General features: G+C 43.5%; 1 protein-coding gene across 3 annotated transcripts in view; it reads right to left on the bottom strand.

Annotated features, from left to right (window-relative positions):
• Nucleotides 1-13,983, bottom strand: part of gria2a (glutamate receptor, ionotropic, AMPA 2a) — a 43,472-nt gene that overhangs the window by 27,980 nt on the left and 1,509 nt on the right. The gene's annotated exons all lie outside the window — the stretch shown is intronic.

Genomic DNA, 13,983 nt, shown 5'->3' with positions numbered 1-13,983 from the left:
TCAGCATGTCTGCATAATCAAAATAAGACTGTTCACACTTTGGCACGCTCTGTGCTGCTTCTTCAGACCCCAATTAAACCCGGCCTTGGCTAAACTGCACCATATAAGGAGCCCTGTTCTTCGAAACGCGGCTTTAGTTTACTATTCAAATCTAAATTATGTTTTTCTAGGTTAAATCAAGCTTCCGAATACTCCTTATTTTTTTTAGAACCCCAGAATATATTTTCCAAGGAGAATTCTTACTGGCAGTGTCCAAGACTGGACACAGATGAAGCATCTGAGTGGCAATGAGAGGAAAGAGGCACAGAGATTTAGAGCACTGATCTCTCTGCCAGACTCCAAAAACCTAAAAATTCTCAGTCATAGTGTATGCTTATTAATTTGTGTTCTTGTTGTCTGTGGGGACAATGAAGCAGAAAGGCATACAATGAAGAAATTCAAGATTTACTGACACAAGACGACAACCGTGTCTTCCAGAAGTCTTCCTTACTCTCCAATAGTACAGTTGATCCCAAACACAGTCAATGACAGATGAGCCGAGCTTAGTGAGTGGCTACAGATCAAAAACCAGGAGGAACAAAACTTTGATCTGAGTCTAACCAGCTTCTCTCTATTGATTCAGAGCAGTTTAACATTTACCAAATGTGATAAATTCCAGAAATAATGTTATTCTAATAAACAAGATTCGAATTCTAAGCTCCTTTCTACAACGCTGTGTGCCAGTCATCCAAGAGCACTGCAGCAGGCTTGCTTTCCTCAGCACTGACTAACATGCACAAGGCAGCATATGATCTATCATAACAGGTTTGGAAGGTGTTGCTTGTTGATCTAAGCCAGACTGGCACACACATCGCTCTCTGGTGGAAAGTGAGAAACACAAACACTGCAAGCTGAATATATCAAAACCAAGCAGTGAGTCTACAACAACCCCCCCAGAGCCAAACATCAAATCAGACGTCCACACAATGCAGTCTAATCACTAATGCCTATTAGCCCTTTGCTGTTTTTAGGTCAGTAAGGAGCAGACGTGTGGACATGTGCCCGGGTGCAGAACCAGGCACGACACGGAGATCTCCTGTTCTTAGATCAGTGCAGACTGGGGCTGTCATGATTACTTAATTGAAAATCCCTGATTAAAATTGACCTTCACGGCTAGTCAGCAATGATTACTTGGAAGATGGTATTATGAAAAGGCATATTTTAAAGCCCCCCTACTGGTCTTTCTTAAAGACAAATGTCGAGGAGTTTCACCTCAGCTGACATTACTAGTGTAATCATGTCACAGCGTGTTTACATAGTTTACATAGACTCATCATGGATGTGAATATCGTAGCAGTATTGGGCTTTCAGTGATTTCTTTTTCTGGGGTAGAATGAATGGGGTTCTGAAATCAACACAGGGTCATAAAAATGCATACGCTCAGTGGTGCTGAAAGTTCAAAAATGTCTTTTGACTCTCAAAGGCCAAGGCCTCTTAACTTCCTGTTAGTGATCATGATTGACTACAGCTACGAAGACACAGGCCTGCCATTATGTGGACGCTGCTGGAACACCAGTGTCACTGTCCACAGTCAAGCAAGATGTAGATTGCTAAGTACTGAGAGGCTTCCATCTAGCAGAAGTATGTTTGGAGGAGTACAGGTGAGGCATTCAACCCCAAGAACACTGTACCAATTGTTAAGCATGGTGGTGGTAGTATCATGCTCTGGAGCTAGTGGAATTTGTACATTGCACAAAGTGGATGGAATAATGAAGAAGGAGGGCTATCTCAGAATTCTTCAGCAGAACTGAGAATTGAGTGACTGCCGTTGAAAGGACAGAGCACTGAATATAAAGCTTTTCCCTCCATGGATCTGTTGCTTAAACACTAAGCTTTGCTTAACTAGCTCGGCTACAGCTCCACCGAGTATCAGACAGCCCAGTGCAGCTGCTCTGATAAAAACCTGTGTCTGAGAGAGAAAATGTCTAGCGATTGGTGTTGGTAGTAACCAAAAGGCAACACGAGACCGGTTCCCATGTGTTTGGATAAGTTAGCTAGCAGGCTAAACACTATAGCACAGACTGTGTTCCAGCTAACTCAGGCTCAAATGACACACACACACAGAGTGTGACATTAACAATCAGTGAACTCCGACAGCGCCCCACCCTGTGGCTCTCTTAAATGCACATGGGGGGAATTAACTTATTTGGCCACTGGATAGACACAGGACTGAACTCTGACACATCAGACACGCCATGTTTAAGGTGCAACTTGCTTAGGGACACGTATTAGGAATGATTATGCTCTTTATAATAAAAATGCAGCCATTTATTGTTCTAGAAGTAGGCAGGTTAAGGTGGAGGCAGTCACACTGTGAGTGTGTGGAGGACAAGGTGTCTGGGCCCTGTGAAGGACCCTTCTTTCCTTCTTTCTCATTTGAAAATACAAAGCCAGAGGACATGGGAAATTCCTGTAGAATCGGTAAGTGTTTCACACTACCTTGTTGAGACACAGAGAGGGAGGACGTGAGCTCGAAGAGAGAGGGGTGAATCCGGGGAGGTGGATGTCACGGAGGCGGACACAGAGAGAAAAAGACATGGGCACAAAAGCACATACGCTCAATGTGACAGAGGTTTACCTTGTGTTTGTTTGAGGGCTGAAACAGTGGAGCGGTAAATTTAGCTGCCCTACTTAGCTGCCCTGCTTTAACTATAGTCACAAGGAGAGACAGCTAATATATGTTTGAGTGTACTGTGTGTGTGTGTGTGTGTGTAGGATGTGTTTCTGAGATAAGGAATGGTAGTAAATCTGGCTGTGTACAGTAGGGGCGTAAAAAAGGATTTACTTATTGTCTATATTACATTACAGTGCAATATCATGCAATATCATTGGGATATAGCAGGTTTGATCCCTGTTCCATAGCTGTGGCCTGAAGCTCCCCCCCATCAGAGAAATGCTAGCTAGCACGGGTGTCACGGTAGCACGGGTAGTTGACATAACAGATGGGGTTGGGTACCGAAGTCAGTACTTCATATAGGGTGCAGACCGAATTTTGCAGTACTGCTGAGTACTGATTCAAGTCAAATCAGCTAACCAGTCAGCAGACTTTTGGCCACAGAACTGTTCAGTGGGAGGGCTTACTGACATAGGGATCCGCTGACTGGCTCAGTATTTGTGTCACCTTAGAGAATAGCTGCTCCAGTTGTGCACTAGTGTGGCGACAGGTTCCCTGTAGTGCACTGTAGCATAATAAGGTTTATAGCTACAGGCCTCGTCCAACATCCTACCACTGTGTTAGCACACCGGCTACAGGCTTCATCCAACATCGCTACGGTGTAATCAGCACAGCGTTAGTGACCATTTGACCCTGCAGTGGAAAAGAGGCCGCAGTGTTCTCCTCCCAAAGTGTTGAGCTGTTCTATGGCATTTGCAACAGCTCGATAGGATGCCGTTAGTTGCCTCAATGCTATCCTTCAGCACTGCAGCAGCATCGTGTGATAGGGGGAGTCCTAACCAGTGTGTGGAAATCGAAAATGAAAAACTATGGAGAGCAAATAAATAAATAAATCATTCTAAATACAAAATAATCCAACTGAATCGTGGGAAAATGGTGTTTCTCTGAATCAAATCAATGTAAGGTCAGAAATGAAACCCTCCAGGGTACAAGATAACGAAAGAGAGTGCAATAGTGAGTGAGCGTGAGCATATGTGTGTGTGTGTGTGTGTGTGTATATATATATACACAAGTGTGTGCCTTTGATCACTTTTCACATCCTTTCTGCGCCGTCTGCCCATCTGGAGTCATTTGTAAGCAGCGCATATGGAGCCAGAGTACAAAACGTAAAGCTTTGAACCACCATCACTTACTGAACATGCCAGCTAGCCTGCTGCTAGGGCCTCTGGGGATGCTAACAGGACTGGCAGTTCTCCTGCCTATGAGGGCTTTGAGCATGAGTGTGTGTGTGTGTGTGTTTGTGCTCAAAGCCCTCAAAGGGGTTCAATTACACATTCCATTATTGGGCAATCAATAGATTACATTATATGCCACCTATAGGATGTTTACCATAACCGTATGCTGTAGACCAGCGGTCACTACAGTGGTCTGGTTTATTTTATCGGCAGAGAGCTCGAAAGTCAAAATCAGTTGAAATCTAACACTTAATAATTCATTAGGATAATTATGAAAACAAGGAAGGCCATCACTCATGATTATGTATCAGTATCAGCCTCATCAGATATGCACGTGAAAGATATCAGCTATTGGCATCAGCCCAAAATTCCCATATCAGTGTGCATCAACCAGGCAAGCATTCTCATCCCACGCTAATGCACCTGATCCAGCCAAACAGGGACCTCGGAATACATTAATTAGCTGGAGCCTGTGTGCCAGATTTGTTTGGAACTGGACTCTAAAGGAAGGTCATCTGTTTGCAGCAGAATTGGCGACTGAACATTTTTCTACAAAGTCAACAAAGTCTTTTATAAAAAGAGTATTTAAAAAAACAATACCAGTTTACCAATTTAGCAATGGTCAGAAACCGCCCTAGACCACACTGACCAGATATTACTTGGAGGGTGGAACATGATAAGCATTGAGACCAACATGGGACACTCTTAAAAATAAAGGTGCTTCAAATGGTTATTTAAGCTGAAGCCATTGAAGCCACCACTTTTGGCTTCACCTGGGGCTCCAAGTGACTTCCAATTTGGCCCAAGGGTCATAAGTTCAAATCCCGAGCTATGCCGTTTTGCCATCATTGACTGACTGTCAGAGAGAGCACTACTGGCCATGCTCTTTCCGGGTAGGTAGATGGCGCTCTCTCTTCTCATCACTCTTAAAGCTGGCACAGGTGTCTGTTAGCTGGCGCGGTGGAACTGGGGACCCACCGCTTTCCTCCGTTAGCTACCTGCCAATGACGCATTTGCAGCAGTTTGAGACATGAGACATGTATTGGAGATGAGTCCTTACTAGAGCTGGGCAATATAAGGATATTTTTTATCGTAACATGATGGAATTTGTTATTGTGGTAACAATATGCTTTTCTAAGCATATGGAGGAGACTGTTTGTGCTTAATAAACACTGATCAGCTGCAGGTTTTATTACCAACAGTGTATTTAGACTGGTTTAATTAAATGAAGAGCATCAGATGTTAAATAAAAATGACTGTACTAAGTACGGGTACTACTTCAATAGTAGTTTTTAAGGATCTGTCGCTACTGATGTTTTTAGTCTATGATTACATATTTTGATAAATATTATATATCGCATTTTTACCATTCCGCCCAGCCCTATTCCTTACCCTCCTAATGTCAGGAGCATTGAAAATGCTACGGTTTTGTATTAAACCAAAAGTGGTTCACTTGAAGAACCCTTTGTGTGTGAGTGTAGTGATGTGTTAGTGTGTTGGTACAAATAGATCAAATGGAACCTCATTAGCCCACCCTGTAGATGTAAAGCTGCAGAGTTTGTAGAAGCCATCCTCTAGTACTTCATCAGCGGTCACTTCCAGGCCACAGGGCATCTGTTGACCGGATATTTTTGGCCTGACAGACTATTCTCAGACCTGGGGTGACTGTTTAAAATCCCACTCTGTGCAGCACCACTGACATGTCATTACCATGTCGGTGGCAATACAGAATGCTCCACCTCCCACATAATACATTCTCAGTGGTTGTCTTGTGCTGGTTGTCCTGACCACTGAAGAACTGGGCAGCAGATTCTGCAAAGAACAATAATGCAGTATGCAGAACTACAGTCTGAAACTGAAGATATATATAGTATATGTCTATATAGTAGATGAAACGTAGAAAATAAAAAAGTATAGATACAGCCAGTGTACATGATGATGTGGCCAATGAGTGTACAGATATTTTAACCAGTAAACAGATCCAGAGGAAAACATTGCAGTGCAACTGCTCATGTCATTAATTGAGCATATTGAGTAAATGTCCACAGTGCAGGCTAGAAAAAGTAAGTTAAAGGTCCTTTAGCACCAATCACCTCCACCAAATGTTTCCTGTAGCTGCAAATAAGATTTGCACAACACTGGGGAGGAACTCTGGACCATGTCTCGCTGCAAATGTGTTTCAGCTCATCATCAGTATTAATGAGATGCCTTGAGTGCATCAGCAAAGCACTTTTCAGGCCTACATCAGCACCCTGACAGGGTTAAGGTCAGGACTCAGACTTGGCCATTCCACAACACAAATCCTGATTTACTATGATTTGGGTCATTGTCATGCCACATCACCCAATGTCTTTTCATCTTGAGCTCATGGACTGCTGACCTTACCATTCTTTGAATTCTTTGTTCCTTCAGTGATCGCAAGGTGTCCAAACCATAATGCCTCCATTAAGCCATAAATCCACCGTGCTTCACAGTTGGGATGAGGTAGCATTGCGCGTCTGTGCATTTGTTACAAAAAGTACATAAAGTAAACGTCTTGGAGAAAGCTGAAGGTCGGATGAGACAAAGATGAATGCGTCCTATTGGTATTTTCATCATGATGGCATCAGCAGAAAATGCTGGACAAGATTTGAGAGAGCAAAAAAAGAATGACTCTGATCTGTGTTTGTGTGTACATAAAAAAACATAGGTATTGGCAAAGGAAAATTGGGATTGCGCCACCTCTGGACCAACGCTAACCTATTCCAGAGGGAGAACAAAATGAACTGCGCATGATCCAAAGTGTACCGCTGAAACATGGTGGCACTGGCGTCTCTTTATTGATGATGGGATGAAGATGACAGCAGCAGGCTAAATCCATCTCTACTGTTCAGATCCACCCAGATGTCTCAAAACTCATCAGACAGTACTTTTTCTTGCAGCACAGCATTGACGCAGAACATGCTCCTAAAATAACTATGAACTTTTTTCAGGCCAAACAGCACAATTGTCTTCATGGGCCAAGTCAATCACACAATTTGGGTGATGTAGTTCACTGACTGAAAAAGGACAAGTTGGGCAGATGTGTGGTCATCCTTTCACGTGTTATGTCGGGTCCAGCAGAGATACAGTACATATATTTTGAATTAGCCCTGTGAATAAACTTGGTGCCCACATTAAATCTGCCCAGATGAAGTGGTTTGGCGTGTTTGATGTTGATGAATGATAAGCTAATTCTTGCAGACAGAGCTTGCACTTACATTTGTTAGGATTCTCTTATAAAAGTTCGAAATGCTGGAAAGCCTGAGCAGTCTAATGCGCTAGCACTGTGGTCCAGTGAGTACGAATCCTGAGCCATCCCGCTTAGCCATCAGCAGCCAGAGTAGGAGAGAGCAAACCTTTTCTGAAACATGGTTATTGCCAGGCTAACTTACCACCCTGTCTGGCTCAGCCAGATATTCAGCCCTGCTATGTTATAAACTAATATTATGATACATATTTTTTATCATTCGTCATTAAAATGTAATCCTTGTGCATTTTAAAGGCTTTTGTCTGTTGTACCAAAAAAGAAAAACCTTCTCAACTGCTCGACTTGAAGGATCTCAGTCGACTGACGGATCTTCAAATGATGAATCTACTTGTCGACTTTCAGGGGGCGGCCGCAAAGCACTCAAATCAAAAACAGCTGTATTACAGACCTGTATTGCAGTTCTAAACACCATTATCATGCAGGATGAGCACTGTGTGTAAAAGAGCTGTCATTTTTCGTCCACCTGCCACAGCATCTGGTGAATGCCCAGCTACTCAGGCTTTAAGCTCTGTCAGTGATGAAGGAACAACTACAGGGATTAAACAGGGAGCTATTTTATTAAGCAAGCACTAAACTTGCCAACCTAATAAAATGCAATGTGCAGCAATGCCAGTGAAATCTTTATTAATCAGGCTCTGGCAATGGAGACCGCAATATATTAGACCAATCCTCTATCTCTGTACATAGCTTAGAAAACCTAATTTCATTCAGAATTTCTGTAATAATCAAAACCCATATTAAGAGAGTTATATTTATTTTATTGATGACAGGGCTGTGGATTCGATGCTCGGGTTCAACAAGCTCTGCTGGGCCCTTTCAGCCACTATAAGCCTTTCTGAGGGTATTGTGGCTATTGTCAGTACTTAAAAAGTAATACTTTGGCAATAATCAAATGAACATGAAACACCATATAGACAAATGTATTGGGACACCTGCTCACTCATTGTTTCTTCCAAAATTAAGGGTATTTAAAGAGTTTGCCCTGCTTTTGTTGGAGTAACTGTCTCTACGGTCCAGCAAAGGCTTTCTGCTAAATCTCTGACGATGTCAGGATGTTGATCACTACCTCACCTCATCATCCCCAACTTATGCAAAACGTATTGGATGTAGCCCCATTCATCATTCCAGAGACCTCTAAAGCCCACGTCTGGCATTAGGACTGATGCCAAATTCGAAAACACCAAAAGACCATTCACTCGACTCTCAGACATGAGGCATTATCCTCTAAAAATGTGTGATTTGAGCCTCAGTTTGCTGGACTACGGTCTGTGCTAGCTAGCACTAACTTTTCTAAGCCTCGAATGCCGGCTACAAGTCCAAACGCGTCAGAACCGGTCTCTCATTTTGCCTTTCTGTCACTATAACACCCGTCTCTCGACTTCCCTCTCTCAGACACACACAAGTTTTTATCGTCAAGATCGCCAAGTTTTTATAGCCGAGATCCAAAGAGACCTTTCATTTAGCTTTCTGTCCTTTCAAGAGCAGCTAAGCGTAGGGTTTCAGTCAGCCAGACTTGATTTTGTTCTGTGGAGAGCAGACTGCTAACCAAGCTAATGCTAACCAGCGTCTCTCCTCATTCAGAGCAGTTCAACAGTTGTAACTGTCAGATTGATAGTTTAATATTTATTGAAAGATTTAAAACTGTGCAGTGTTCACTTTCTTACCCTGCGAGGAAACCGCCCAACCCTAGTAATTACGCTGAAATTTAAGCTGACGTTCTGCACTTTAACCCCGTAGTCAGCGTGTCACGTCAAATCTGAGGCATTATACAATAGAGCCGCTCTCTCATTACTTAGAGATTGCAGTATAAATATTTTACAGATTTTTCAGAGGCTTGACAAGGTTTTAAAAGGCCTCTGTGAGATGAAGATAATGGAAATGCGCTGTCTGGCTTTCAAGCTGTTGTTCTGCGCAGAGCGCTGGAATCTAGAGATCATGGATTTCTTTCCTTTTTGAAGAAAAACTAGCCTTAAACTTTGTGTTCCACCACTTGTCCCACTTTTATCTAGGACGGAATTATGTAAACGAGGTCTCAAACTGACCTTGGTGAGATAACGCAGTGTGAATTCAAGATGGAGGAAAACCTTGTATCTCCAGCTGTGGCAGCTGTTATTTACATTGTGTCATAATTCCATTATGAATGGACCAACAGAAATGCTCCAAAATAACACTGAATGTTTATTCTCTGTAAATTTGCCAGTTTGGGAATGCATTTTTTGTGTGACAGTGATGATACGTTGTCTATTCATTTCACATTTGTTTTCATATTGCACTTCAACTGACTACATGAGGTATACTATAGAACCCATTCACACATACTACCTCCACATCATCCATAACCTTAGACTGCGACCAGAAGGACATTTTGGTATCTACAAAAAAGGGTATTAACATGCATTGCTGGTTTCTTAGATGCGTCATTGCTGTGATGTGTCATCAAAGTAACTGACTGAAGCCCCACCTTGACCGTCCAATATTGGCTGACCCGTGCATGCATCAGATAGCTCCCACGCTGATCACCGCTGACCATCAATGCACTGTTTTCATTGTTCTCACAGATCACCACCTTATCCTGAGCTAACCCCCCACACACACACAAAACTAAACCCACTCATTTAGCCATAACCTCCCTTAGTTTTCAGCTTTTCCATTTTTCCCCTCCCCTCCTCCTTCTCTCAAGGTGATTTCTGATTGTTAGGATTGAGGGGCCGTCAGTAAAAGAGAGAAAGTGCCCACTCACTCGTTTCTCGTCCTGTCTTCAGCACTAAATCCTCTGCATGAACTAATGTGAATATTTATGTGATGGGACACACACACACACACGTGTAGACGTGCATGTCCAAACACAGATGTGCAATTACGCACACATATACACATAGCTTGTCTGGAAGTACTGCCAATACAATAGAACTCCAACAGGAATCTACTGGCACCATACCCAATGCCAGGTGTGGGCTAGAGGAGTATAGCTCCCCCAGCACTGAGCTGTAGAGCAGTGGAACGGTGTTCTCTGGAATGATGGTGATTATCATCCTCAACATCCTGACCTCATTAATGCTCTTGTCACTAAATGCAATCATATCCTCACAGCAATGCTCCTCCAAAATCTAGCAGAAAGCCTTCCTCCCTGGACAGTAGACAGTTACTCCAACAAAAGCAGGATACATTTCTCATTTTTTCTCAATTCTTTTTGTATACCCTCGATTTTGGGAGAAACATTGAAATGAGCAGGTGTTTTTACCGATAAGTTTGCCCATATTGTGTGTGTGAAGTGAAGCCGAAGCCTGATGTGTTTTAAACCTAAAAAACAGTCCGAGATTACAGAAGCTCTTTCACAAACAGCGTTGTCTATCTGCAGACATCCTGCACTCAACCATTCTCTCTTGGAAAGGTCTATGATTTATGCATTGCAGCAGAATGAAATATAAGGTGCTTTGGCATAATTAATAACTGCATGGCAGTTCACAGTCCTCTAACAGTGGGTGCCTGTGAATTGTCTGACCTAACGCTCGTTCACAGGAGGGCCCACATTATACAAACTTTGGCATTAAATTTATTAAGCTAAATTCACAAATACCTTAGTCATTTAAGTCATTGCATAAACAAATGTTTGTGACTGACAACCACAACTGGTTTGCTTAGCAGCAGCTATTGTAGCAACAGTTTGCTAACCCACAACCTAGCGAGGGTTAACTTTGCTAATTACTAGTCATGCCAGCAAACGGCCCGCAGGCCCGGTGTTGTTACTTTGGCAATGCGTGTACATGGATTTTGCGTGGGGAATCCAGTGCCTTTAATGTGTGTGTGAACAAGACCGTGCTAGCAGATACAGAGAGGGCAACACATAGTAATTTGTTCTAACATAATTAGAAGCTAGACTAATAAAATAAAATATAATATCACTAACGTGACTCATTTTTGGATTCAAATACCATCAGTGCTACTGAGTCATGCGGGAGCTGAAAACTGAACTGGTTTTTATTGGTGAGCTGAGCTGATTGATCTGACTTATTGAAAAGAGTTAGAAGGCCCATCAATAGCTGTGCAAGTGAACAGCTGCTCTCCATTGCATTTCCATTAGTCTCAAGTTCTTTATGCAATCAAAGTAAATGCGCCGTTCCGATTTGTCTGTTGGCCCATCTTTTGGCCATCTGTAGCTGGTTAAAATATTATCAGCTTTTGTTTTTAAAAGTAGCCTTTTCTCTGTTTTGGTCTCCGGTCCACATGAACGCAGTGTAGGTGACTAAAAAAGAAGGTTTCTGAAAACACTCCCATCGCAATATTCACTTTTGAATGGCTATCGCCGCTTAACACCTAGGCTCCTATACTACACTGTACAAATACTCTTCTCCTCAGCCTGGTCAGGAGTGTGCGTGTGTGATTTAGACAACACTGTCGCTATGGCAACAAAAAAAAAGCAATCAGCAGTCTAGATTTTAGAAAAGGCGTGATCAGTGGGGAAGGTTTTTATGTTTTCATGGTACATGGTAGCATCACTAAGTAGCCAGTGCGCCTGGAGGAAAGCGCGGCTCCCCAGCTCAGATACAACAGCTAACAGACGCCTGTGCTGACCAACATCACAGAGAGGAAGTGGGAGAAAGTGCCGTCAACCCACCTCTCTGAGAGCGAGGCCAATTGTGCTCTCTCTGACTCCGGCTGCTGCTCATAGTGGCAATGCCTCAGTCCACTGGACTACTTGGAGTGCCTAGCAAAATCCCTTCTGAGTGTATTGTTGATATCACCAGTACTTAAAGAAGAAACCCCGATCAATGGCACGTTTCATTAAAACAAGCATCATTAGGGCTGTTCTGAGGTAAAAATGGCTGTTACTGTACTGAACTAAAATCTGAAATCAAGGGAATCTACTGTCCAAGAAAAAAGGATTTCTACTGGATTTTTGAGGAACATTGCTGTGAGGATCTGATTGCGTTCAGCAACAGGAGCCTTAGTGAGGTCAGGATGTTGGATAATCGCCACTTCACTTCATCATCCCTAACTCCCCAGCTCATCCCAAAAGTACTGGATGGAGCACAACCATCATTCCAGTAGTAGGTTCGTGTTTTTCTGCTCGAGAGAGTCCTATTATTTTGGCAATATTTCTCTACAGGGACTAGACAAGCTGTGAGTGTGCATCTGTACAAGCTCTGTTCTACCACCACGAGTCATTAATATACCATACATATCTTAGTAAACCCACATACGAATTTGTGTGTCCATGCATTTGTATGTGTGTGTGTGTGTGTGCATGCATATGCGTGTGCCTGGGTGTGCACATGACAAACTGTGTATAGCCCACGTGTGTGCATGCATATGTGGCTATGTGTACATGCATGCTTGTGCACATTAAACAGCCATGCGTGATTCAGTGTGGGTATGTGTGTGTGCATGACAAATATTTCTACATCCGCGCGTGCCGTTCTTATCAATCAGGCCCAGCGCTCACGATTACACGCGGACATGCTGCAGCGATGCTCGCGTGCCGGAGCAGCAAGCTCTGCACTTGTAAACGAGCCCAGTAACCCGTCCCAGTGCTTCTGAAGAGCGCGCCGCATGCACGCGCGCACCGAACTGCAATCCATTCAAGCAGCACAGAAGCCCCTGTCATTCAGGGCTCGAGCGCGCTCACTGCAGGCTTTCACTCAGGCTTTGGACAGCTCCTGCAAAAACGAGCCTAAATAAGGCACGCTTTTAGCATGCATTTCACACGTGTGCACCCGAGCACTACTCTACTCGCTGTTTGAACAGCATCGGTCCTCAATGCCCCTCATTATTCGACGGCGGCGGCAGCAGCAGAAGCAGCAGAGGTGGCAGCAGTAGCCGCCCTCCGTTCACGGTGTTTTCACGGCAATCTGTGAAATTGAAGGGCGAGCCGGGGTGAAGGAAGGGAGCCGTGTCGGTTTAACGCGTCTCTCGCGCCTTTTACCAGCACCGATTCATGGCATAAGCCCCGAGAAGACTTGGAAAAGACCCCCGGTACCGACACCGCTCTTCTATATTTAATATTCACCTAAAGGAGTCCTGTAGGCTGAAACGCGGAGCAGGGGCGGGGCGTCAGCTCCTCAGCCGTTGCCGTGGCAACCAACTTCGTGGAGCTCTCTCTCTCGCTCTCTCGCCAGTGGCGAATTACGGCTAAATTAGCCTACCTCTCCGTTGACCCCCCAAAAAAACAAAAAACAGAACAGGCCAAAGTTTGGATCACATTCATCACCTCAACACACCTACATTCAAACTAAAGCCCAGCCTGAGCTTAACTGGGGACTCGCAGTGGGGAGTTCGATTCAGTTCACCCAACCGATTCATCGATTCGTTGAGTCATAAGTCAGCTTCTCATCTCCTGAATGAATCTGAAGTCCCGACCAAGGTAGTTTCACCTACATGGGCTGGATATCCCTATATTATTTATATATATATATATATATATATATATATATATATATATATATATATATATATATAAAATAGTTTTTTTATTGGTTCGTAAAGGGTTGTTTATTGTCAATTCGGCGGTTCACTTTCCTGGAAATAATTAATGAACCGATTCATTTGGTTCATTTGGTTCCTTCGTTATACATTACACGGTCACTGATAGTTGGAAAGTCCAAACCACACTGCAAACGAACCGGGACATGGTTCCGCTTGATCCGGACCGAGACCACCTTTTGCAAAAGATTCAGGAAGCATCCAGTCAGAGACAACAGACAGACAATCCGCAGACACTTCAGACAGAGATCTGGACGCAAGTTCAGAAATTTAGCTACGCTGTCGTTTAGAAACGGGCGCTGAATCGATCGACTCAACCGATTCAC

Source organism: Salminus brasiliensis, chromosome 24 (assembly GCF_030463535.1).
Source record: "Salminus brasiliensis chromosome 24, fSalBra1.hap2, whole genome shotgun sequence".
Taxonomy (NCBI): Eukaryota; Metazoa; Chordata; class Actinopteri; order Characiformes; family Bryconidae; genus Salminus; species Salminus brasiliensis.
Note: the sequence above shows the minus strand (reverse complement) of the source record. Positions and strands in the feature narration are given on the sequence as shown.